General features: G+C 47.9%; 56 non-coding genes and 2 pseudogenes across 56 annotated transcripts; 34 read left to right on the forward strand and 24 right to left on the reverse strand.

Moving 5' to 3' along the window:
- Nucleotides 1-33: 33 nt before the first annotated feature.
- LOC125781349 (5S ribosomal RNA) lies at nt 34-152 on the reverse strand. Its single transcript, XR_007424580.1, has one exon. It is a non-coding gene; the product is annotated as a 5S ribosomal RNA (ribosomal RNA).
- A 110-nt stretch (nt 153-262) lies between these two features.
- LOC125781380 (5S ribosomal RNA) lies at nt 263-381 on the reverse strand. The gene has a single exon (XR_007424611.1). It is a non-coding gene; the product is annotated as a 5S ribosomal RNA (ribosomal RNA).
- A 110-nt stretch (nt 382-491) lies between these two features.
- LOC125781391 (5S ribosomal RNA) lies at nt 492-610 on the reverse strand. Its single transcript, XR_007424622.1, has one exon. It is a non-coding gene; the product is annotated as a 5S ribosomal RNA (ribosomal RNA).
- Nucleotides 611-720: 110 nt separating this feature from the next.
- LOC125781403 (5S ribosomal RNA) lies at nt 721-839 on the reverse strand. Its single transcript, XR_007424633.1, has one exon. It is a non-coding gene; the product is annotated as a 5S ribosomal RNA (ribosomal RNA).
- Nucleotides 840-949: 110 nt separating this feature from the next.
- LOC125781414 (5S ribosomal RNA) lies at nt 950-1,068 on the reverse strand. Its single transcript, XR_007424644.1, has one exon. It is a non-coding gene; the product is annotated as a 5S ribosomal RNA (ribosomal RNA).
- A 4,188-nt stretch (nt 1,069-5,256) lies between these two features.
- LOC125781355 (5S ribosomal RNA) lies at nt 5,257-5,375 on the reverse strand. Its single transcript, XR_007424587.1, has one exon. It is a non-coding gene; the product is annotated as a 5S ribosomal RNA (ribosomal RNA).
- Nucleotides 5,376-5,485: 110 nt separating this feature from the next.
- Nucleotides 5,486-5,604, reverse strand: LOC125781366 (5S ribosomal RNA). Its single transcript, XR_007424599.1, has one exon. It is a non-coding gene; the product is annotated as a 5S ribosomal RNA (ribosomal RNA).
- Nucleotides 5,605-5,714: 110 nt separating this feature from the next.
- LOC125781372 (5S ribosomal RNA) lies at nt 5,715-5,833 on the reverse strand. Its single transcript, XR_007424603.1, has one exon. It is a non-coding gene; the product is annotated as a 5S ribosomal RNA (ribosomal RNA).
- Nucleotides 5,834-5,943: 110 nt separating this feature from the next.
- On the reverse strand, nt 5,944-6,062 carry LOC125781364 (5S ribosomal RNA). Its single transcript, XR_007424597.1, has one exon. It is a non-coding gene; the product is annotated as a 5S ribosomal RNA (ribosomal RNA).
- Nucleotides 6,063-6,172: 110 nt separating this feature from the next.
- LOC125781416 (5S ribosomal RNA) lies at nt 6,173-6,291 on the reverse strand. The gene has a single exon (XR_007424646.1). It is a non-coding gene; the product is annotated as a 5S ribosomal RNA (ribosomal RNA).
- A 110-nt stretch (nt 6,292-6,401) lies between these two features.
- Nucleotides 6,402-6,520, reverse strand: LOC125781373 (5S ribosomal RNA). The gene has a single exon (XR_007424604.1). It is a non-coding gene; the product is annotated as a 5S ribosomal RNA (ribosomal RNA).
- Nucleotides 6,521-6,630: 110 nt separating this feature from the next.
- LOC125781415 (5S ribosomal RNA) lies at nt 6,631-6,749 on the reverse strand. The gene has a single exon (XR_007424645.1). It is a non-coding gene; the product is annotated as a 5S ribosomal RNA (ribosomal RNA).
- A 110-nt stretch (nt 6,750-6,859) lies between these two features.
- LOC125781353 (5S ribosomal RNA) lies at nt 6,860-6,978 on the reverse strand. The gene has a single exon (XR_007424584.1). It is a non-coding gene; the product is annotated as a 5S ribosomal RNA (ribosomal RNA).
- A 110-nt stretch (nt 6,979-7,088) lies between these two features.
- Nucleotides 7,089-7,207, reverse strand: LOC125781374 (5S ribosomal RNA). Its single transcript, XR_007424605.1, has one exon. It is a non-coding gene; the product is annotated as a 5S ribosomal RNA (ribosomal RNA).
- Nucleotides 7,208-7,317: 110 nt separating this feature from the next.
- Nucleotides 7,318-7,436, reverse strand: LOC125781375 (5S ribosomal RNA). Its single transcript, XR_007424606.1, has one exon. It is a non-coding gene; the product is annotated as a 5S ribosomal RNA (ribosomal RNA).
- A 110-nt stretch (nt 7,437-7,546) lies between these two features.
- On the reverse strand, nt 7,547-7,665 carry LOC125781376 (5S ribosomal RNA). The gene has a single exon (XR_007424607.1). It is a non-coding gene; the product is annotated as a 5S ribosomal RNA (ribosomal RNA).
- Nucleotides 7,666-7,775: 110 nt separating this feature from the next.
- On the reverse strand, nt 7,776-7,894 carry LOC125781377 (5S ribosomal RNA). The gene has a single exon (XR_007424608.1). It is a non-coding gene; the product is annotated as a 5S ribosomal RNA (ribosomal RNA).
- Nucleotides 7,895-8,004: 110 nt separating this feature from the next.
- Nucleotides 8,005-8,123, reverse strand: LOC125781356 (5S ribosomal RNA). Its single transcript, XR_007424588.1, has one exon. It is a non-coding gene; the product is annotated as a 5S ribosomal RNA (ribosomal RNA).
- Nucleotides 8,124-8,233: 110 nt separating this feature from the next.
- On the reverse strand, nt 8,234-8,352 carry LOC125781378 (5S ribosomal RNA). Its single transcript, XR_007424609.1, has one exon. It is a non-coding gene; the product is annotated as a 5S ribosomal RNA (ribosomal RNA).
- Nucleotides 8,353-8,462: 110 nt separating this feature from the next.
- On the reverse strand, nt 8,463-8,581 carry LOC125781351 (5S ribosomal RNA). The gene has a single exon (XR_007424582.1). It is a non-coding gene; the product is annotated as a 5S ribosomal RNA (ribosomal RNA).
- Nucleotides 8,582-8,691: 110 nt separating this feature from the next.
- Nucleotides 8,692-8,810, reverse strand: LOC125781417 (5S ribosomal RNA). The gene has a single exon (XR_007424647.1). It is a non-coding gene; the product is annotated as a 5S ribosomal RNA (ribosomal RNA).
- A 110-nt stretch (nt 8,811-8,920) lies between these two features.
- Nucleotides 8,921-9,039, reverse strand: LOC125781367 (5S ribosomal RNA; annotated as a pseudogene).
- A 110-nt stretch (nt 9,040-9,149) lies between these two features.
- Nucleotides 9,150-9,268, reverse strand: LOC125781379 (5S ribosomal RNA). The gene has a single exon (XR_007424610.1). It is a non-coding gene; the product is annotated as a 5S ribosomal RNA (ribosomal RNA).
- Nucleotides 9,269-9,378: 110 nt separating this feature from the next.
- On the reverse strand, nt 9,379-9,487 carry LOC125781368 (5S ribosomal RNA; annotated as a pseudogene).
- Nucleotides 9,488-9,762: 275 nt separating this feature from the next.
- Nucleotides 9,763-9,881, forward strand: LOC125781365 (5S ribosomal RNA). The gene has a single exon (XR_007424598.1). It is a non-coding gene; the product is annotated as a 5S ribosomal RNA (ribosomal RNA).
- A 110-nt stretch (nt 9,882-9,991) lies between these two features.
- LOC125781362 (5S ribosomal RNA) lies at nt 9,992-10,110 on the forward strand. Its single transcript, XR_007424595.1, has one exon. It is a non-coding gene; the product is annotated as a 5S ribosomal RNA (ribosomal RNA).
- Nucleotides 10,111-10,220: 110 nt separating this feature from the next.
- Nucleotides 10,221-10,339, forward strand: LOC125781381 (5S ribosomal RNA). Its single transcript, XR_007424612.1, has one exon. It is a non-coding gene; the product is annotated as a 5S ribosomal RNA (ribosomal RNA).
- Nucleotides 10,340-10,449: 110 nt separating this feature from the next.
- On the forward strand, nt 10,450-10,568 carry LOC125781359 (5S ribosomal RNA). Its single transcript, XR_007424592.1, has one exon. It is a non-coding gene; the product is annotated as a 5S ribosomal RNA (ribosomal RNA).
- Nucleotides 10,569-10,678: 110 nt separating this feature from the next.
- LOC125781410 (5S ribosomal RNA) lies at nt 10,679-10,797 on the forward strand. The gene has a single exon (XR_007424640.1). It is a non-coding gene; the product is annotated as a 5S ribosomal RNA (ribosomal RNA).
- Nucleotides 10,798-10,907: 110 nt separating this feature from the next.
- On the forward strand, nt 10,908-11,026 carry LOC125781360 (5S ribosomal RNA). Its single transcript, XR_007424593.1, has one exon. It is a non-coding gene; the product is annotated as a 5S ribosomal RNA (ribosomal RNA).
- A 110-nt stretch (nt 11,027-11,136) lies between these two features.
- LOC125781350 (5S ribosomal RNA) lies at nt 11,137-11,255 on the forward strand. Its single transcript, XR_007424581.1, has one exon. It is a non-coding gene; the product is annotated as a 5S ribosomal RNA (ribosomal RNA).
- A 110-nt stretch (nt 11,256-11,365) lies between these two features.
- On the forward strand, nt 11,366-11,484 carry LOC125781419 (5S ribosomal RNA). The gene has a single exon (XR_007424649.1). It is a non-coding gene; the product is annotated as a 5S ribosomal RNA (ribosomal RNA).
- Nucleotides 11,485-11,594: 110 nt separating this feature from the next.
- Nucleotides 11,595-11,713, forward strand: LOC125781382 (5S ribosomal RNA). Its single transcript, XR_007424613.1, has one exon. It is a non-coding gene; the product is annotated as a 5S ribosomal RNA (ribosomal RNA).
- Nucleotides 11,714-11,823: 110 nt separating this feature from the next.
- LOC125781383 (5S ribosomal RNA) lies at nt 11,824-11,942 on the forward strand. The gene has a single exon (XR_007424614.1). It is a non-coding gene; the product is annotated as a 5S ribosomal RNA (ribosomal RNA).
- Nucleotides 11,943-12,052: 110 nt separating this feature from the next.
- Nucleotides 12,053-12,171, forward strand: LOC125781357 (5S ribosomal RNA). Its single transcript, XR_007424589.1, has one exon. It is a non-coding gene; the product is annotated as a 5S ribosomal RNA (ribosomal RNA).
- Nucleotides 12,172-12,281: 110 nt separating this feature from the next.
- LOC125781384 (5S ribosomal RNA) lies at nt 12,282-12,400 on the forward strand. Its single transcript, XR_007424615.1, has one exon. It is a non-coding gene; the product is annotated as a 5S ribosomal RNA (ribosomal RNA).
- A 110-nt stretch (nt 12,401-12,510) lies between these two features.
- Nucleotides 12,511-12,629, forward strand: LOC125781407 (5S ribosomal RNA). The gene has a single exon (XR_007424637.1). It is a non-coding gene; the product is annotated as a 5S ribosomal RNA (ribosomal RNA).
- Nucleotides 12,630-12,739: 110 nt separating this feature from the next.
- On the forward strand, nt 12,740-12,858 carry LOC125781385 (5S ribosomal RNA). Its single transcript, XR_007424616.1, has one exon. It is a non-coding gene; the product is annotated as a 5S ribosomal RNA (ribosomal RNA).
- Nucleotides 12,859-12,968: 110 nt separating this feature from the next.
- LOC125781409 (5S ribosomal RNA) lies at nt 12,969-13,087 on the forward strand. Its single transcript, XR_007424639.1, has one exon. It is a non-coding gene; the product is annotated as a 5S ribosomal RNA (ribosomal RNA).
- Nucleotides 13,088-13,197: 110 nt separating this feature from the next.
- LOC125781411 (5S ribosomal RNA) lies at nt 13,198-13,316 on the forward strand. Its single transcript, XR_007424641.1, has one exon. It is a non-coding gene; the product is annotated as a 5S ribosomal RNA (ribosomal RNA).
- Nucleotides 13,317-13,426: 110 nt separating this feature from the next.
- Nucleotides 13,427-13,545, forward strand: LOC125781386 (5S ribosomal RNA). Its single transcript, XR_007424617.1, has one exon. It is a non-coding gene; the product is annotated as a 5S ribosomal RNA (ribosomal RNA).
- A 110-nt stretch (nt 13,546-13,655) lies between these two features.
- LOC125781387 (5S ribosomal RNA) lies at nt 13,656-13,774 on the forward strand. The gene has a single exon (XR_007424618.1). It is a non-coding gene; the product is annotated as a 5S ribosomal RNA (ribosomal RNA).
- Nucleotides 13,775-13,884: 110 nt separating this feature from the next.
- Nucleotides 13,885-14,003, forward strand: LOC125781388 (5S ribosomal RNA). The gene has a single exon (XR_007424619.1). It is a non-coding gene; the product is annotated as a 5S ribosomal RNA (ribosomal RNA).
- A 110-nt stretch (nt 14,004-14,113) lies between these two features.
- Nucleotides 14,114-14,232, forward strand: LOC125781389 (5S ribosomal RNA). The gene has a single exon (XR_007424620.1). It is a non-coding gene; the product is annotated as a 5S ribosomal RNA (ribosomal RNA).
- Nucleotides 14,233-14,342: 110 nt separating this feature from the next.
- Nucleotides 14,343-14,461, forward strand: LOC125781358 (5S ribosomal RNA). Its single transcript, XR_007424590.1, has one exon. It is a non-coding gene; the product is annotated as a 5S ribosomal RNA (ribosomal RNA).
- Nucleotides 14,462-14,571: 110 nt separating this feature from the next.
- LOC125781390 (5S ribosomal RNA) lies at nt 14,572-14,690 on the forward strand. Its single transcript, XR_007424621.1, has one exon. It is a non-coding gene; the product is annotated as a 5S ribosomal RNA (ribosomal RNA).
- A 110-nt stretch (nt 14,691-14,800) lies between these two features.
- Nucleotides 14,801-14,919, forward strand: LOC125781392 (5S ribosomal RNA). The gene has a single exon (XR_007424623.1). It is a non-coding gene; the product is annotated as a 5S ribosomal RNA (ribosomal RNA).
- Nucleotides 14,920-15,029: 110 nt separating this feature from the next.
- Nucleotides 15,030-15,148, forward strand: LOC125781413 (5S ribosomal RNA). Its single transcript, XR_007424643.1, has one exon. It is a non-coding gene; the product is annotated as a 5S ribosomal RNA (ribosomal RNA).
- Nucleotides 15,149-15,258: 110 nt separating this feature from the next.
- Nucleotides 15,259-15,377, forward strand: LOC125781393 (5S ribosomal RNA). The gene has a single exon (XR_007424624.1). It is a non-coding gene; the product is annotated as a 5S ribosomal RNA (ribosomal RNA).
- Nucleotides 15,378-15,487: 110 nt separating this feature from the next.
- Nucleotides 15,488-15,606, forward strand: LOC125781363 (5S ribosomal RNA). The gene has a single exon (XR_007424596.1). It is a non-coding gene; the product is annotated as a 5S ribosomal RNA (ribosomal RNA).
- Nucleotides 15,607-15,716: 110 nt separating this feature from the next.
- Nucleotides 15,717-15,835, forward strand: LOC125781394 (5S ribosomal RNA). Its single transcript, XR_007424625.1, has one exon. It is a non-coding gene; the product is annotated as a 5S ribosomal RNA (ribosomal RNA).
- Nucleotides 15,836-15,945: 110 nt separating this feature from the next.
- LOC125781395 (5S ribosomal RNA) lies at nt 15,946-16,064 on the forward strand. The gene has a single exon (XR_007424626.1). It is a non-coding gene; the product is annotated as a 5S ribosomal RNA (ribosomal RNA).
- A 110-nt stretch (nt 16,065-16,174) lies between these two features.
- Nucleotides 16,175-16,293, forward strand: LOC125781352 (5S ribosomal RNA). Its single transcript, XR_007424583.1, has one exon. It is a non-coding gene; the product is annotated as a 5S ribosomal RNA (ribosomal RNA).
- Nucleotides 16,294-16,403: 110 nt separating this feature from the next.
- LOC125781354 (5S ribosomal RNA) lies at nt 16,404-16,522 on the forward strand. The gene has a single exon (XR_007424586.1). It is a non-coding gene; the product is annotated as a 5S ribosomal RNA (ribosomal RNA).
- A 110-nt stretch (nt 16,523-16,632) lies between these two features.
- Nucleotides 16,633-16,751, forward strand: LOC125781396 (5S ribosomal RNA). The gene has a single exon (XR_007424627.1). It is a non-coding gene; the product is annotated as a 5S ribosomal RNA (ribosomal RNA).
- A 110-nt stretch (nt 16,752-16,861) lies between these two features.
- Nucleotides 16,862-16,980, forward strand: LOC125781397 (5S ribosomal RNA). Its single transcript, XR_007424628.1, has one exon. It is a non-coding gene; the product is annotated as a 5S ribosomal RNA (ribosomal RNA).
- Nucleotides 16,981-17,090: 110 nt separating this feature from the next.
- LOC125781398 (5S ribosomal RNA) lies at nt 17,091-17,209 on the forward strand. The gene has a single exon (XR_007424629.1). It is a non-coding gene; the product is annotated as a 5S ribosomal RNA (ribosomal RNA).
- Nucleotides 17,210-17,319: 110 nt separating this feature from the next.
- LOC125781399 (5S ribosomal RNA) lies at nt 17,320-17,438 on the forward strand. The gene has a single exon (XR_007424630.1). It is a non-coding gene; the product is annotated as a 5S ribosomal RNA (ribosomal RNA).
- The last annotated feature ends 62 nt before the right edge of the window (nt 17,439-17,500 follow it).

The following is a 17,500-nucleotide window of genomic DNA, read 5'->3' on the forward strand; positions in this document are numbered from 1 at the left end:
ACAAGACCATGGTAATGGAAGCAAGAGGGGAAAAGCTTACAGCACCTGGTATTCCCAGGTGGTCTCCCATCCAAGTACTAACCAGGCCAAACCCTGCTTAGCTTCCGAGATCAGACGAGATCGGGCGTTCTCAGGGTAGTGTGACCGTAAGCCATTGCAGAGCTCTCATCAAGACTACTTATGCAACTTCATCTATGTTGGGTTTCAGATAACAAACTAGTAATGTATAACAAGACCATGGTAATGGAAGCAAGAGGGGAAAAGCTTACAGCACCTGGTATTCCCAGGTGGTCTCCCATCCAAGTACTAACCAGGCCAAACCCTGCTTAGCTTCCGAGATCAGACGAGATCGGGCGTTCTCAGGGTAGTGTGACCGTAAGCCATTGCAGAGCTCTCATCAAGACTACTTATGCAACTTCATCTATGTTGGGTTTCAGATAACAAACTAGTAATGTATAACAAGACCATGGTAATGGAAGCAAGAGAGGAAAAGCTTACAGCACCTGGTATTCCCAGGTGGTCTCCCATCCAAGTACTAACCAGGCCAAACCCTGCTTAGCTTCCGAGATCAGACGAGATCGGGCGTTCTCAGGGTAGTGTGACCGTAAGCCATTGCAGAGCTCTCATCAAGACTACTTATGCAACTTCATCTATGTTGGGTTTCAGATAACAAACTAGTAATGTATAACAAGACCATGGTAATGGAAGCAAGAGGGGAAAAGCTTACAGCACCTGGTATTCCCAGGTGGTCTCCCATCCAAGTACTAACCAGGCCAAACCCTGCTTAGCTTCCGAGATCAGACGAGATCGGGCGTTCTCAGGGTAGTGTGACCGTAAGCCATTGCAGAGCTCTCATCAAGACTACTTATGCAACTTCATCTATGTTGGGTTTCAGATAACAAACTAGTAATGTATAACAAGACCATGGTAATGGAAGCAAGAGGGGAAAAGCTTACAGCACCTGGTATTCCCAGGTGGTCTCCCATCCAAGTACTAACCAGGCCAAACCCTGCTTAGCTTCCGAGATCAGACGAGATCGGGCGTTCTCAGGGTAGTGTGACCGTAAGCCATTGCAGAGCTCTCATCAAGACTACTTATGCAACTTCATCTATGTTGGGTTTCAGATAACAAACTATTTGCTAAGTGCGGACCACGCCTTATAGAAGTAGAAAAGGAGGAAGAAAAAAGGGGAGGGAACTCGGGGAAATTTGGGCTGGAGTTCTGAACTGCGTGCTGAAGAAGCGTGCAGTTATATCCCCCCCTTTTTATTTAATGAGAAGTGGAAGAGTAGAAAAAAGGGGGTTGTTGGGGAGGAGGTGGGTTGCGAAGTTTTCGTCACGAGAGGTAGTTAGTTAGGGGAGGTATTTATAGGACGGTTGATTGATACGGGGTGGAGTTAGAACGTAGAGTTCGGGCGTGGTCCTTCTCCCAAACTTTTGTTATTACATAACATCATTTTGCTAAGTGCGGACCACGCCTTATAGAAGTAGAAAAGGAGGAAGAAAAAAGGGGAGGGAACTCGGGGAAATTTGGGCTGGAGTCCTGAACTGCGTGCTGAAGAAGCGTGCAGTTATATCCCCAAAATATGGAGCTTATAATGAAGCTAGTTTGAGATGAGCCTGTCTCAAATCGTCTGGTTTGGAACGGATGTATAAGTGGTACGCCTGAGAAGACCACCGTCCGAGAAGCTTGATGACGTGCTCGGGGATTCCTTGTCTGGAGGCGTTGGATGCTGCACCGATGCGGAATGAGTGGGCGGAGAATTGGTCTGGTGAGTAACCGTTGACTGAAAGGATGCGGCGGAAATGTGTGTGGAACCAGTGCCTTGTGATTATACTACCAGATTCCGTAGTGAACAGAGTATCCGAAGCTTGTTGAGAGAGCCGGAGATTTAGGTGGTGGACGAGTGGTTCGCACGGGCTGAGGGGTGAGTCAAGTTTAAACAGATGGAGGATCGTGGTTTTGCCAAGTTGGTCAGTTTTGCTTTGCTTGATTTTAAAGGTGAGAGTATCCGAGTCCAGGATGCTGAGATCTGATATGAGGGGGTATGAAAAGGAGTTGAGGGAGATTTTTTAGTGAAGTGAATTCTGAGCATCTGAGGAATCCGAAGTATGCCAGGAGAAATAGCGATTGGAGCCTGGAGGATGTTGTCGGAGGGTAAAAGCCTGATCGGAGGGTTTGAATGCAACGATGGAGGATTTCTGGTGAGATGGGAGCTCGTTCGTGTGAGGATGGAGTTTCTGATTTTTGGATTCCTTTCAGGAGAAGGGAAATTTGAGGGTGATTAGAGGAAGGGTGTGGTATGCCAGTAATTAGTTTAGTGAAAAAATTGATTGCTGCCAGATGGACTCTGAGTGATGAGGAACGGGCTGAATGTTGAGTGTGAATGAAAGTAATATAAGCTGCTATTACGGATGGATGATGAGAAGGGAAAGATATATTATGTGTGGAGTGGAAATTTTTGTATGCTTTCCAGCTTGACCAGTAAGTAGAGAGTGTCTGTGGGGAAACGGCTGAAAGGATGGTTTGTTGTGCTTGGAGGATTAGTTCGTTCAGACGGGGGTTAGGTGTAGTGTAGTTAGTGAAAATGGAGGTACCGGCGTTGGGTTGCAGTCTGCATGCGGAGCCAAGGATCTGAATTTCTGGAATTGAAAGCGAGAAAGAGAGTCAGCAATAGAGTTGGATAAACCTGGGATGTGGACAGCTTTAATTATAAACTGATGCTTAATGGAGTGCCAAGTGAGGCGACGGATAAAAGGCATTATGTCTAGCGATTTTGATCGACTTTTGTTGATGTGGACCGCGGCGAGATTGTCTGAATGGAGTAAAATTGATTTTCCTGACCATTCATGTCCCCAAAGGAGGGCAGCGACGAGGACCGCATATAAGTCCAGAGAGCGCAGAAGAATCGCGCGGCAGCGCAGATGAAGTTCTCCGGCCAAGCAGAAGCGACCAGAGGAAGGAGCGGCATCTGTGAATAGCTTAATATCGAAAGAGCTGGAAGCTGCGTTGGCGTAGAAGAAATGCAAATCCAGCAGAGCGCCTTAGCAAAGGAGTCGAAGTTTGGGGTTAGTTTGCACCCGAAAGCAAGGTGAACTGAAAAACGGACTCTGAAAAGGCGCCAGGAGTCAGGATGGAGAGGGAGGATTTTGAAAGCCGAAACCACGTCAGCCTTAGACAGCCAGGCCCATCGCGGGATGGGGAGCTTCGTCCCGCAAACACACGTCAATGAAGTTCCAGATCCGGGCGTCTTGGAATGTAGCAGGGTTCCAGTGGTGGAGATGAACCACAGCGCGAGCTGAGAGGGGGCGGCCCTGTAGATGGAGAATGAAGGTCATGAAGCTCCAGCTAGGAGCTGAGCGGGTGCTGCAGCCCGGTGAGAAACGGCGAGAGAGGAGGCGGGGAGAGAATTGACGGAGTAAAGGAAGGAGAAAGGCTGGCTGGAAGGGACGGGTTGGAGAATAGTGTTGCCAACTGCTCAGTAAGGAAAGTAGCCATTGGCTGCAACTTGTGATTAAAACCCCTTGAATGTTAGAAATGTTACAAATGAACTAACAAATGGACTACGTCTGTTGGTTTTACAAATAGGCAGAGACTTCCGAAAATAACTCCATTTTAACGTAAATTACATGATTTTTTTTTTTTTTTTTTTTTTTTTTTTGACAGTCAGCAGCGGCTTTAGGTATGCGCAGTTCGTTGCAGCGTGTTTGAAGAGCGGTGTGAGTGTGTGGTCTGACTGAGACTGCGCTGTGAGTGTCGTGGGCGGGGCTCGCGGCAGCACCTGCTGCTCGCTGAGGAGAAACTGAAGAGCATGTGTGTTCATGTAAACTCTCAATAACAAAACAAACTACGTTGGCAAGTTGGCAACACTGTTGGAGAACAGCAGGAGGAACGCAGAAATGGAGAAGGAGGATGACAGAGAGGGGGTTCGAACGACTGAGGGGAAGAGGGAAACGAGAGAGACGAGAGAAACGAGGCGCTGAGGCGAAGTTGGTGCCGCGCCAGGGGTGCGAGAGCTGCAGCAGCGGCGAGGGGGAGTTGGACGACTGAGGGAGGGGGAGTTGGACGACTGAGGGAGGGGGAGTTGGACGACTGAGGGAGGGGGAGTTGGACGACTGAGGGAGGGGGAGTTGATCGACAGAAGGAGGGGGAGTTGGACGACAGAGGGGAAGAGAGACGAGAGAGACGAGAGACGAGGCGCTGAGGCGAATTTGGTGCCGCGCCAGGGGCGCGAGAGCTGCAGCGGCAGCGAGTTGAGCGGGTGACGTCATCAGGCCGCGACGCCGGTGCGGCTCATGTGCGCTGTTCAGAGGTCCAGTGAAAAGTTCCGCTTTTGGAGCAGAACGGGGGAAAGGGACGCCGCGGCCCTTCAAAAACCCGCTGCAGCTTAACAACAGTCCAATCGGACATGCGAGAGAGGGGCCCAGGGCCGGCGAGGCCGGCCGAGGAAGACGGGCGTCCGGAGCGGCGAGCCCGCGCAGGAGGAGTAGGGGAAGGGGTAGAAGAGCGGCGGGAGTGCCGAGATCCGGGGGTGCACTGGTGAGGACGACCGACCCGGGAGGAAGAATAAGCAGTAGCCGGAGTAGAACAGGAGTAGTCGGAATGGAGATTACGGAATTCAGACGACGAGCCCGGCGAGGTGGAGTAGGGGAAGGGGGAGAAGAGCGGCGGGAGTGCCGAGATCCGGGGGTGCACTGGTGAGGACGACCGACCCGGGAGGAAGAATAAGCAGTAGCCGGAGTAGAACCAGGAGTAGCCGGAATGGAGATTACGGAATTCAGACGACGAGCCCGGCGAGGTGGAGTAGGGGAAGGGGGAGAAGAGTGGCGGGAGTGCCGAGATCCGGGGGTGCACTGGTGAGGACGACCGACCCGGGAGGAAGAATAAGCAGTAGCCGGAGTAGAACCAGGAGTAGCCGGAATGGAGATTACGGAATTCAGACGACGAGCCCGGCGAGGTGGAGCAGGAGTGGAGACAGGCTGGCCAGGAGGGAAGAGGTCCTCGTCGGAGGCGGTGAGTTAAAGGTCCATGACGGAGAACAAGCTAATGCTAGCAGGCGGGTGCGGCAGATTCGACTGTTGCGAAGTTTTCGTCACGAGAGGTAGTTAGTTAGGGGAGGTATTTATAGGACGGTTGATTGATACGGGGTGGAGTTAGAACGTAGAGTTCGGGCGTGGTCCTTCTCCCAAACTTTTGTTATTACATAACATCATGTAATGTATAACAAGACCATGGTAATGGAAGCAAGAGGGGAAAAGCTTACAGCACCTGGTATTCCCAGGTGGTCTCCCATCCAAGTACTAACCAGGCCAAACCCTGCTTAGCTTCCGAGATCAGACGAGATCGGGCGTTCTCAGGGTAGTGTGACCGTAAGCCATTGCAGAGCTCTCATCAAGACTACTTATGCAACTTCATCTATGTTGGGTTTCAGATAACAAACTAGTAATGTATAACAAGACCATGGTAATGGAAGCAAGAGGGGAAAAGCTTACAGCACCTGGTATTCCCAGGTGGTCTCCCATCCAAGTACTAACCAGGCCAAACCCTGCTTAGCTTCCGAGATCAGACGAGATCGGGCGTTCTCAGGGTAGTGTGACCGTAAGCCATTGCAGAGCTCTCATCAAGACTACTTATGCAACTTCATCTATGTTGGGTTTCAGATAACAAACTAGTAATGTATAACAAGACCATGGTAATGGAAGCAAGAGGGGAAAAGCTTACAGCACCTGGTATTCCCAGGTGGTCTCCCATCCAAGTACTAACCAGGCCAAACCCTGCTTAGCTTCCGAGATCAGACGAGATCGGGCGTTCTCAGGGTAGTGTGACCGTAAGCCATTGCAGAGCTCTCATCAAGACTACTTATGCAACTTCATCTATGTTGGGTTTCAGATAACAAACTAGTAATGTATAACAAGACCATGGTAATGGAAGCAAGAGGGGAAAAGCTTACAGCACCTGGTATTCCCAGGTGGTCTCCCATCCAAGTACTAACCAAGCCAAACCCTGCTTAGCTTCCGAGATCAGACGATATCGGGCGTTCTCAGGGTAGTGTGACCGTAAGCCATTGCAGAGCTCTCATCAAGACTACTTATGCAACTTCATCTATGTTGGGTTTCAGATAACAAAGTAGTAATGTATAACAAGACCATGGTAATGGAAGCAAGAGGGGAAAAGCTTACAGCACCTGGTATTCCCAGGTGGTCTCCCATCCAAGTACTAACCAAGCCAAACCCTGCTTAGCTTCCGAGATCAGACGAGATCGGGCGTTCTCAGGGTAGTGTGACCGTAAGCCATTGCAGAGCTCTCATCAAGACTACTTATGCAACTTCATCTATGTTGGGTTTCAGATAACAAACTAGTAATGTATAACAAGACCATGGTAATGGAAGCAAGAGGGGAAAAGCTTACAGCACCTGGTATTCCCAGGTGGTCTCCCATCCAAGTACTAACCAGGCCAAACCCTGCTTAGCTTCCGAGATCAGACGAGATCGGGCGTTCTCAGGGTAGTGTGACCGTAAGCCATTGCAGAGCTCTCATCAAGACTACTTATGCAACTTCATCTATGTTGGGTTTCAGATAACAAACTAATAATGTATAACAAGACCATGGTAATGGAAGCAAGAGGGGAAAAGCTTACAGCACCTGGTATTCCCAGGTGGTCTCCCATCCAAGTACTAACCAGGCCAAACCCTGCTTAGCTTCCGAGATCAGACGAGATCGGGCGTTCTAAGGGTAGTGTGACCGTAAGCCATTGCAGAGCTCTCATCAAGACTACTTATGCAACTTCATCTATGTTGGGTTTCAGATAACAAACTAGTAATGTATAACAAGACCATGGTAATGGAAGCAAGAGGGGAAAAGCTTACAGCACCTGGTATTCCCAGGTGGTCTCCCATCCAAGTACTAACCAGGCCAAACCCTGCTTAGCTTCCGAGATCAGACAAGATCGGGCGTTCTCAGGGTAGTGTGACCGTAAGCCGTTGCAGAGCTCTCATCAAGACTACTTATGCAACTTCATCTATGTTGGGTTTCAGATAACAAACTAGTAATGTATAACAAGACCATGGTAATGGAAGCAAGAGGGGAAAAGCTTACAGCACCTGGTATTCCCAGGTGGTCTCCCATCCAAGTACTAACCAGGCCAAACCCTGCTTAGCTTCCGAGATCAGACGAGATCGGGCGTTCTCAGGGTAGTGTGACCGTAAGCCATTGCAGAGCTCTCATCAAGACTACTTATGCAACTTCATCTATGTTGGGTTTCAGATAACAAACTAGTAATGTATAACAAGACCATGGTAATGGAAGCAAGAGGGGAAAAGCTTACAGCACCTGGTATTCCCAGGTGGTCTCCCATCCAAGTACTAACCAGGCCAAACCCTGCTTAGCTTCCGAGATCAGACGAGATCGGGCGTTCTCAGGGTAGTGTGACCGTAAGCCATTGCAGAGCTCTCATCAAGACTACTTATGCAACTTCATCTATGTTGGGTTTCAGATAACAAACTAGTAATGTATAACAAGACCATGGTAATGGAAGCAAGAGGGGAAAAGCTTACAGCACCTGGTATTCCCAGGTGGTCTCCCATCCAAGTACTAACCAGGCCAAACCCTGCTTAGCTTCCGAGATCAGACGAGATCGGGCGTTCTCAGGGTAGTGTGACCGTAAGCCATTGCAGAGCTCTCATCAAGACTACTTATGCAACTTCATCTATGTTGGGTTTCAGATAACAAACTAGTAATGTATAACAAGACCATGGTAATGGAAGCAAGAGGGGAAAAGCTTACAGCACCTGGTATTCCCAGGTGGTCTCCCATCCAAGTACTAACCAGGCCAAACCCTGCTTAGCTTCCGAGATCAGACGAGATCGGGCGTTCTCAGGGTAGTGTGACCGTAAGCCATTGCAGAGCTCTCATCAAGACTACTTATGCAACTTCATCTATGTTGGGTTTCAGATAACAAACTAGTAATGTATAACAAGACCATGGTAATGGAAGCAAGAGGGGAAAAGCTTACAGCACCTGGTATTCCCAGGTGGTCTCCCATCCAAGTACTAACCAGGCCAAAACCTGCTTAGCTTCCGAGATCAGACGAGATCGGGCGTTCTCAGGGTAGTGTGACCGTAAGCCATTGCAGAGCTCTCATCAAGACTACTTATGCAACTTCATCTATGTTGGGTTTCAGATAACAAACTAGTAATGTATAACAAGACCATGGTAATGGAAGCAACAGGGGAAAAGCTTACAGCACCTGGTATTCCCAGGTGGTCTCCCATCCAAGTACTAACCAGGCCAAACCCTGCTTAGCTTCCGAGATCAGACGAGATCGGGCGTTCTCAGGGTAGTGTGACCGTAAGCCATTGCAGAGCTCTCATCAAGACTACTTATGCAACTTCATCTATGTTGGGTTTCAGATAACAAACTAGTAATGTATAACAAGACCATGGTAATGGAAGCAAGAGGGGAAAAGCTTACAGCACCTGGTATTCCCAGGTGGTCTCCCATCCAAGTACTAACCAGGCCAAACCCTGCTTAGCTTCCGAGATCAGACGAGGTCGGGCGTTCTCAGGGTAGTGTGACCGTAAGCCATTGCAGAGCTCTCATCAAGACTACTTATGCAACTTCATCTATGTTGGGTTTCAGATAACAAACTAGTAATGTATAACAAGACCATGGTAATGGAAGCAAGAGGGGAAAAGCTTACAGCACCTGGTATTCCCAGGTGGTCTCCCATCCAAGTACTAACCAAGCCAAACCCTGCTTAGCTTCCGAGATCAGACGAGATCGGGCGTTCTCAGGGTAGTGTGACCGTAAGCCATTGCAGAGCTCTCATCAAGACTACTTATGCAACTTCATCTATGTTGGGTTTCAGATAACAAACTAGTAATGTATAACAAGACCATGGTAATGGAAGCAAGAGGGGAAAAGCTTACAGCACCTGGTATTCCCAGGTGGTCTCCCATCCAAGTACTAACAAAGCCAAACCCTGCTTAGCTTCCAAGATCAGACGAGATCGGGCGTTCTCAGGGTAGTGTGACCGTAATCCATTGCAGAGCTCTCATCAAGACTACTTATGCAACTTCATCTATGTTGGGTTTCAGATAACAAACTAGTAATGTATAACAAGACCATGGTAATGGAAGCAAGAGGGGAAAAGCTTACAGCACCTGGTATTCCCAGGTGGTCTCCCATCCAAGTACTAACCAGGCCAAACCCTGCTTAGCTTCCGAGATCAGACGAGATCGGGCGTTCTCAGGGTAGTGTGACCGTAAGCCATTGCAGACCTCTCATCAAGACTACTTATGCAACTTCATCTATGTTGGGTTTCAGATAACAAACTAGTAATGTATAACAAGACCATGGTAATGGAAGCAAGAGGGGAAAAGCTTACAGCACCTGGTATTCCCAGGTGGTCTCCCATCCAAGTACTAACCAGGCCAAACCCTGCTTAGCTTCCGAGATCAGACGTTCTCAGGGTAGTGTGACCGTAAGCCATTGCAGAGCTCTCATCAAGACTACTTATACAACTTCATCTATGTTGGGTTTCAGATAACAAACTAGTAATGTATAACAAGACCATGGTAATGGAAGCAAGAGGGGAAAAGCTTACAGCACCTGGTATTCCCAGGTGGTCTCCCATCCAAGTACTAACCAGGCCCTCCCCCTCTTGCTTCCATTACCATGGTCTTGTTATACATTACTAGTTTGTTATCTGAAACCCAACATAGATGAAGTTGCATAAGTAGTCTTGATGAGAGCTCTGCAAAGGCTTACGGTCACAATGCCATGAGAACGCCCGATCTCGTCTGATCTCGGAAGCTAAGCAGGGTTTGGCCTGGTTAGTACTTGGATGGGAGACCACCTGGGAATACCAGGTGCTGTAAGCTTTTCCCCTCTTGCTTCCATTACCATGGTCTTGTTATACATTACTAGTTTGTTATCTGAAACCCAACATAGATGAAGTTGCATAAGTAGTCTTGATGAGAGCTCTGCAATGGCTTACGGTCACACTACCCTGAGAACGCCCGATCTCGTCTGATCTTGGAGGCTAAGCAGGGTTTGGCCTGGCTAGTACTTGGATGGGAGACCACCTGGGAATACCAGGTGCTGTAAGCTTTTCCCCTCTTGCTTCCATTACCATGGTCTTGTTATACATTACTAGTTTGTAATCTGAAACCCAACATAGATGAAGTTGCATAAGTAGTCTTGATGAGAGCTCTGCAATGGCTTACGGTCACACTACCCTGAGAACGCCCGATCTCGTCTGATCTCGGAAGCTAAGCAGGGTTTGGCCTGGTTAGTACTTGGATGGGAGACCACCTGGGAATACCAGGTGCTGTAAGCTTTTCCCCTCTTGCTTCCATTACCATGGTCTTGTTATACATTACTAGTTTGTTATCTGAAACCCAACATAGATGAAGTTGCATAAGTAGTCTTGATGAGAGCTCTGCAATGGCTTACGGTCACACTACCCTGAGAACGCCCGATCTCGTCTGATCTCGGAAGCTCAGCAGGGTTTGGCCTGGTTAGTACTTGGATGGGAGACCACCTGGGAATACCAGGTGCTGTAAGCTTTTCCCCTCTTGCTTCCATTACCATGGTCTTGTTATACATTACTAGTTTGTTATCTGAAACCCAACATAGATGAAGTTGCATAAGTAGTCTTGATGAGAGCTCTGCAATGGCTTACGGTCACACTACCCTGAGAACGCCCGATCTCGTCTGATCTCGGAAGCTAAGCAGGGTTTGGCCTGGTTAGTACTTAGATGGGAGACCACCTGGGAATACCAGGTGCTGTAAGCTTTTCCCCTCTTGCTTCCATTACCATGGTCTTGTTATACATTACTAGTTTGTTATCTGAAACCCAACATAGATGAAGTTGCATAAGTAGTCTTGATGAGAACTCTGCAATGTCTTACGGGCACACTACCCTGAGAACGCCCGATCTCGTCTGATCTCGGAAGCTAAGCAGGGTTTGGCCTGGTTAGTACTTGGATGGGAGACCACCTGGGAATACCAGGTGCTGTAAGCTTTTCCCCTCTTGCTTCCATTACCATGGTCTTGTTATACATTACTAGTTTGTTATCTGAAACCCAACATAGATGAAGTTGCATAAGTAGTCTTGATGAGAGCTCTGCAATGGCTTACGGTCACACTACCCTGAGAACGCCCGATCTCGTCTGATCTCGGAAGCTAAGCACGGTTTGGCCTGGTTAGTACTTGGATGGGAGACCACCTGGGAATACCAGGTGCTGTAAGCTTTTCCCCTCTTGCTTCCATTACCATGGTCTTGTTATACATTACTAGTTTGTTATCTGAAACCCAACATAGATGAAGTTGCATAAGTAGTCTTGATGAGAGCTCTGCAATGGCTTACGATCACACTACCCTGAGAACGCCCGATCTCGTCTGATCTCGGAAGCTAAGCAGGGTTTGGCCTGGTTAGTACTTGGATGGGAGACCACCTGGGAATACCAGGTGCTGTAAGCTTTTCCCCTCTTGCTTCCATTACCATGGTCTTGTTATACATTACTAGTTTGTTATCTGAAACCCAACATAGATGAAGTTGCATAAGTAGTCTTGATGAGAGCTCTGCAATGGCTTACGGTCACACTACCCTGAGAACGCCCGATCTCGTCTGATCTCGGAAGCTAAGCAGGGTTTGGCCTGGTTAGTACTTGGATGGGAGACCACCTGGGAATACCAGGTGCTGTAAGCTTTTCCCCTCTTGCTTCCATTACCATGGTCTTGTTATACATTACTAGTTTGTTATCTGAAACCCAACATAGATGAAGTTGCATAAGTAGTCTTGATGAGAGCTCTGCAATGGCTTACGGTCACACTACCCTGAGAACGCCCGATCTCGTCTGATCTCGGAAGCTAAGCAGGGTTTGGCCTGGTTAGTACTTGGATGGGAGACCACCTGGGAATACCAGGTGCTGTAAGCTTTTCCCCTCTTGCTTCCATTACCATGGTCTTGTTATACATTACTAGTTTGTTATCTGAAACCCAACATAGATGAAGTTGCATAAGTAGTCTTGATGAGAGCTCTGCAATGGCTTACGGTCACACTACCCTGAGAACGCCCGATCTCGTCTGATCTCGGAAGCTAAGCAGGGTTTGGCATGGTTAGTACTTGGATGGGAGACCACCTGGGAATACCAGGTGCTGTAAGCTTTTCCCCTCTTGCTTCCATTACCATGGTCTTGTTATACATTACTAGTTTGTTATCTGAAACCCAACATAGATGAAGTTGCATAAGTAGTCTTGATGAGAGCTCTGCAATGGCTTACGGTCACACTACCCTGAGAACGCCCGATCTCGTCTGATCTCGGAAGCTAAGCAGGGTTTGGCCTGGTTAGTACTTGGATGGGAGACCACCTGGGAATACCAGGTGCTGTAAGCTTTTCCCCTCTTGCTTCCATTACCATGGTCTTGTTATACATTACTAGTTTGTTATCTGAAACCCAACATAGATGAAGTTGCATAAGTAGTCTTGATGAGAGGTCTGCAATAGCTTACGGTCACACTACCCTGAGAACGCCCGATCTCGTCTGATCTCGGAAGCTAAGCAGGGTTTGGCCCGGTTAGTACTTGGATGGGAGACCACCTGGGAATACCAGGTGCTGTAAGCTTTTCCCCTCTTGCTTCCATTACCATGGTCTTGTTATACATTACTAGTTTGTTATCTGAAACCCAACATAGATGAAGTTGCATAAGTAGTCTTGATGAGAGCTCTGCAATGGCTTACGGTCACACTACCCTGAGAACGCCCGATCTCGTCTGATCTCGGAAGCTAAGCAGGGTTTGGCCTGGTTAGTACTTGGATGGGAGACCACCTGGGAATACCAGGTGCTGTAAGCTTTTCCCCTCTTGCTTCCATTACCATGGTCTTGTTATACATTACTAGTTTGTTGTCTGAAACCCAACATAGATGAAGTTGCATAAGTAGTCTTGATGAGAGCTCTGCAATGGCTTACGGTCACACTACCCTGAGAACGCCCGATCTCGTCTGATCTCGGAAGCTAAGCAGGGTTTGGCCTGGTTAGTACTTTGATGGGAGACCACCTGGGAATACCAGGTGCTGTAAGCTTTTCCCCTCTTGCTTCCATTACCATGGTCTTGTTATACATTACTAGTTTGTTATCTGAAACCCAACATAGATGAAGTTGCATAAGTAGTCTTGATGAGAGCTCTGCAATGGCTTACGGTCACACTACCCTGAGAACGCCCGATCTCGTCTGATCTCGGAAGCTAAGCAGGGTTTGGCCTGGTAAGTACTTGGATGGGAGACCACCTGGGAATACCAGGTGCTGTAAGCTTTTCCCCTCTTGCTTCCATTACCAAGGTCTTGTTATACATTACTAGTTTGTTATCTGAAACCCAACATAGATGAAGTTGCATAAGTAGTCTTGATGAGAGCTCTGCAATGGCTTACGGTCACACTACCCTGAGAACGCCCGATCTCGTCTGATCTCGGAAGCTAAGCAGGGTTTGGCCTGGTTAGTACTTGGATGGGAGACCACCTGGGAATACCAGGTGCTGTAAGCTTTTCCCCTCTTGCTTCCATTACCATGGTCTTGTTATACATTACTAGTTTGTTATCTGAAACCCAACATAGATGAAGTTGCATAAGTAGTCTTGATGAGAGCTCTGCAATGGCTTACGGTCACACTACCCTGAGAACGCCCGATCTCGTCTGATCTCGGAAGCTAAGCAGGGTTTGGCCTGGTTAGTACTTGGATGGGAGACCACCTGGGAATACCAGGTGCTGTAAGCTTTTCCCCTCTTGCTTCCATTACCATGGTCTTGTTATACATTACTAGTTTGTTATCTGAAACCCAACATAGATGAAGTTGCATAAGTAGTCTTGATGAGAGCTCTGCAATGGCTTACGGTCACACTACCCTGAGAACGCCCGATCTCGTCTGATCTCGGAAGCTAAGCAGGGTTTGGCCTGGTTAGTACTTGGATGGGAGACCACCTGGGAATACCAGGTGCTGTAAGCTTTTCCCCTCTTGCTTCCATTACCATGGTCTTGTTATACATTACTAGTTTGTAATCTGAAACCCAACATAGATGAAGTTGCATAAGTAGTCTTGATGAGAGCTCTGCAATGGCTTACGGTCACACTACCCTGAGAACGCCCGATCTCGTCTGATCTCGGAAGCTAAGCAGGGTTTGGCCTGGTTAGTACTTGGATGGGAGACCACCTGGGAATACCAGGTGCTGTAAGCTTTTCCCCTCTTGCTTCCATTACCATGGTCTTGTTATACATTACTAGTTTGTTGTCTGAAACCCAACATAGATGAAGTTGCATAAGTAGTCTTGATGAGAGCTCTGCAATGGCTTACGGTCACACTACCCTGAGAACGCCCGATCTCGTCTGATCTCGGAAGCTAAGCAGGGTTTGGCATGGTTAGTACTTGGATGGGAGACCACCTGGGAATACCAGGTGCTGTAAGCTTTTCCCCTCTTGCTTCCATTACCATGGTCTTGTTATACATTACTAGTTTGTAATCTGAAACCCAACATAGATGAAGTTGCATAAGTAGTCTTGATGAGAGCTCTGCAATGGCTTACGGTCACACTACCCTGAGAACGCCCGATCTCGTCTGATCTCGGAAGCTAAGCAGGGTTTGGCCTGGTTAGTACTTGGATGGGAGACCACCTGGGAATACCAGGTGCTGTAAGCTTTTCCCCTCTTGCTTCCATTACCATGGTCTTGTTATACATTACTAGTTTGTTATCTGAAACCCAACATAGATGAAGTTGCATAAGTAGTCTTGATGAGAGCTCTGCAATGGCTTACGGTCACACTACCCTGAGAACGCCCGATCTCGTCTGATCTCGGAAGCTAAGCAGGGTTTGGCCTGGTTAGTACTTGGATGGGAGACCACCTGGGAATACCAGGTGCTGTAAGCTTTTCCCCTCTTGCTTCCATTACCATGGTCTTGTTATACATTACTAGTTTGTTATCTGAAACCCAACATAGATGAAGTTGCATAAGTAGTCTTGATGAGAGCTCTGCAATGGCTTACGGTCACACTACCCTGAGAACGCCCGATCTCGTCTGATCTCGGAAGCTAAGCAGGGTTTGGCCTGGTTAGTACTTGGTTGGGAGACCACCTGGGAATACCAGGTGCTGTAAGCTTTTCCCCTCTTGCTTCCATTACCATGGTCTTGTTATACATTACTAGTTTGTTATCTGAAACCCAACATAGATGAAGTTGCATAAGTAGTCTTGATGAGAGCTCTGCAATGGCTTACGGTCACACTACCCTGAGAACGCCCGATCTCGTCTGATCTCGGAAGCTAAGCAGGGTTTGGCCTGGTTAGTACTTGGATGGGAGACCACCTGGGAATACCAGGTGCTGTAAGCTTTTCCCCTCTTGCTTCCATTACCATGGTCTTGTTATACATTACTAGTTTGTTATCTGAAACCCAACATAGATGAAGTTGCATAAGTAGTCTTGATGAGAGCTCTGCAATGGCTTACGGTCACACTACCCTGAGAACGCCCGATCTCGTCTGATCTCGGAAGCTAAGCAGGGTTTGGCGTGGTTAGTACTTGGATGGGAGACCACCTGGGAATACCAGGTGCTGTAAACTTTTCCCCTCTTGCTTCCATTACCATGGTCTCGTTATACATTACTAGTTTGTTATCTGAAACCCAACATAGATGAAGTTGCATAAGTAGTCTTGATGAGAGCTCTGCAATGGCTTACGGTCACACTACCCTGAGAACGCCCGATCTCGTCTGATCTCGGAAGCTAAGCAGGGTTTGGCCTGGTTAGTACTTGGATGGGAGACCACCTGGGAATACCAGGTGCTGTAAGCTTTTCCCCTCTTGCTTCCATTACCATGGTCTTGTTATACATTACTAGTTTGTTATCTGAAACCCAACATAGATGAAGTTGCATAAGTAGTCTTGATGAGAGCTCTGCAATGGCTTACGGTCACACTACCCTGAGAACGCCCGATCTCGTCTGATCTCGGAAGCTAAGCAGGGTTTGGCCTGGTTAGTACTTGGATGGGAGACCACCTGGGAATACCAGGTGCTGTAAGCTTTTCCCCTCTTGCTTCCATTACCATGGTCTTGTTATACATTACTAGTTTGTTATCTGAAACCCAACATAGATGAAGTTGCATAAGTAGTCTTGATGAGAGCTCTGCAGTGGCTTACGGTCACACTACCCGGAGAACGCCCGATCTCGTCTGATCTCGGAAGCTAAGCAGGGTTTGGCCTGGTTAGTACTTGGATGGGAGACCACCTGGGAATACCAGGTGCTGTAAGCTTTTCCCCTCTTGCTTCCATTACCATGGTCTTGTTATACATTACTAGTTTGTTATCTGAAACCCAACATAGATGAAGTTGCATAAGTAGTCTTGATGAGAGCTCTGCAATGGCTTACGGTCACACTACCCTGAGAACGCCAGATCTCGTCTGATCTCGGAAGCTAAGCAGGGTTTGGCCTGGTTAGTACTTGGATGGGAGACCACCTGGGAATACCAGGTGCTGTAAGCTTTTCCCCTCTTGCTTCCATTACCATGGTCTTGTTATACATTACTAGTTTGTTATCTGAAACCCAACATAGATGAAGTTGCATAAGTAGTCTTGATGAGAGCTCTGCAATGGCTTACGGTCACACTACCCTGAGAACGCCCGATCTCGTCTGATCTCGGAAGCTAAGCAGGGTTTGGCCTGGTTAGTACTTGGATGGGAGACCACCTGGGAATACCAGGTGCTGTAAGCTTTTCCCCTCTTGCTTCCATTACCATGGTCTTGTTATACATTACTAGTTTGTTATCTGAAACCCAACATAGATGAAGTTGCATAAGTAGTCTTGATGAGAGCTCTGCAATGGCTTACGGTCACACTACCCTGAGAACGCCCGATCTCGTCTGATCTCGGAAGCTAAGCAGGGTTTGGCCTGGTTAGTACTTGGATGGGAGACCACCTGGGAATACCAGGTGCTGTAAGCTTTTCCCCTCTTGCTTCCATTACCATGGTCTTGTTATACATTACTAGTTTGTTATCTGAAACCCAACATAGATGAAGTTGCATAAGTAGTCTTGATGAGAGCTCTGCAATGGCTTACGGTCACACTACCCTGAGAACGCCCGATCTCGTCTGATCTCGGAAGCTAAGCAGGGTTTGGCCTGGTTAGTACTTGGATGGGAGACCACCTGGGAATACCAGGTGCTGTAAGCTTTTCCCCTCTTGCTTCCATTACCATGGTCTTGTTATACATTACTAGTTTGTTATCTGAAACCCAACATAGATGAAGTTGCATAAGTAGTCTTGATGAGAGCTCTGCAATGGCTTACGGTCACACTACCCTGAGAACGCCCGATCTCGTCTGATCTCGGAAGCTAAGCAGGGTTTGGCCTGGTTAGTACTTGGATGGGAGACCACCTGGGAATACCAGGTGCTGTAAGCTTTTCCCCTCTTGCTTCCATTACCATGGTCTTGTTATACATTACTAGTTTGTTATCTGAAACC

Source organism: Astyanax mexicanus, chromosome 15 (genome assembly GCF_023375975.1).
Source record: "Astyanax mexicanus isolate ESR-SI-001 chromosome 15, AstMex3_surface, whole genome shotgun sequence".
Taxonomy (NCBI): Eukaryota; Metazoa; Chordata; class Actinopteri; order Characiformes; family Acestrorhamphidae; genus Astyanax; species Astyanax mexicanus.